Source organism: Belonocnema kinseyi, chromosome 7, assembly GCF_010883055.1.
Source record: "Belonocnema kinseyi isolate 2016_QV_RU_SX_M_011 chromosome 7, B_treatae_v1, whole genome shotgun sequence".
NCBI classification, from domain to species: domain Eukaryota; kingdom Metazoa; phylum Arthropoda; class Insecta; order Hymenoptera; family Cynipidae; genus Belonocnema; species Belonocnema kinseyi.
The window spans coordinates 54019545-54021633 of NC_046663.1; positions in this window are offsets into that span (position 1 = coordinate 54019545).

Sequence of the window (2089 nt, forward strand, 5' to 3'; positions counted from 1 at the left end):
TTAAAAATAAAATTTTGTACTCTATCCGATGTTACTTACATGTTTTCTCTTGATTATTAATTTTGAACATGAAATACTGGAATGACATCAACATAACATTTTAAAATTCCAAATTACTTTTAAAGTTTGTACAAAGCTAAGGAAAACTCTAAGTGCTAAAAAAGGATTAAAAACTGAAAAATATGAAATGAAAAGGTCATTTCGAAATTTTAAGTTCAAAAGCTCGTACTCAAGTCATCGAATTTGGTTTTGAAAAATGCCATGTCTGCAATGAAATTTGAAATTAACTTGGACTAAACCCTGAGAAGGCAAAACAGAAATATGAACTTGAATACAGAAAATGGGAATTGTTTTTAATTATACAAATTGTATTCGAGTCATCCAATCCAGTTTTTATAATTTCGAAAGCAGTCTCGAAATTCCAATATAACTTGTAAAAACTGTGCCCCCCCCCCTTCTACATTCCTTAATACTCTGACAACTTATCTAGGGGCCCAAAAAATATTTGTGACCTTGCTATCTCCCACTTCCCCATATTCTTACCTCCTGGCTGCAAGCCCAAAGAAAATGTGTACAAAATTTGGCGCCAATTGTAAAAAACTGGATTTCCATTAGCATCATATATTTTAGACTACTTGATTGTACATATTTCAAACACTAGAATCCCCCAACCCATTATCTTTCAATATTCTTACGACCTATCCGGGAGCTCAAAGAATATAAGTGAAAAATGTACTGCTAATTAGTCAAAAACTCCGCCCCACCCCACTCACTAAACTCCTTCATATTCCCCCCATACTTTACCTTATACTTTACCTCATCTGCAATGATAGCTGCAATTCTATCTCACGGTCGTGAGATGTGGTTAAAGCTGAAATTTTACCGTGATTTCGCTGGGAGCGGGTGCAATTTTCCAGATTAGCACCTGCTCCCGGCGAAGTCCTACGGTTGCCCTTATGACAATTTTTTAATCTTTTATTTGCCCTAGCTAAAAATGTTCATCTCTTTGATAAAAGGGTAATTGCCCTGAATAAACACAATTCTATAACGACGTCGTAAGTATCCAACCGTTTTACTGAAAACTCGATACAATTCCAGTAATCTTATATTCGAAAACTCAAAATGTATAAGCTATCTAAGCTATTCGTTTTTCCTTAAATTTAAATCTAAAATTCTGAGTATTAATACTCGTTTCCTAGCATTAGAAGGAATCTTTCCTTCAAAATGGTCAACGACCTTACGAAACTAGCCCTACTGACCTAGAAAGGGGTAATTACTACGGTAGCTAGCTCTAACGATACTTGTTTGAGAATATTATAAATTTAGAGAAAAGGGATCCTAAGCCCTACAATAGATGATTAACTTTTATTACAATGAGGTGTTACCATAAAAGGGTGATGCACCTGACGCGCGGTAACTAGCCTGAGTTGAGGCGCCCTCGGACTCCAGGTATTCCTATCTTCCTACTAAGAGAGACAAAGAGAGCGCTCTATCGACAACGAGACGGATAGATTTATTTCAAAGCGACACTTTGGGTCGAAACGTAAGAAAAGCCTCTGCCGAAGGATGTTAAGATATTGGGAAACAATTTTGTTTACCTGGCAAGCAGGCTTAGCCGTTTTCTGAACAGGTTTCGAGCGAATTTACACTCGTTCACTCCTAAACATCTAAGGTGAGTGACAGGGTCAATAAAATTTCACTGTCCAACTTCTTGGCACCGGGTACGAGAAATTTATCTCGCTCGTGACGTCTGTAGTCACAGTGAAATTTTACAATGGCTTTTAAAATAGTTTTTGACTTGCGCGGCCCTTTTTATAGGGCTCGCCCTTCTCTCACCTCCCATGATACATGAGAAAATGTATAGTGCGAGACCTCGGAGTATGCGCTCTTCTAAAGCTCCTAGAATGATGCAATTTTTCTATGTACCTTCCCAGGAGTTTGACGTTTTGCCTTTCTTCAGGCTTGGTGACGTAACCCGCTGGTTACAATATATATATATTTGATTCCTCTAGAATCAAACCGAAGGGCCTATGACAAAGCCACCGAACGCGTCCTCGGGTTGCGGATAGAGGGTCCCTGTACCAAGGGT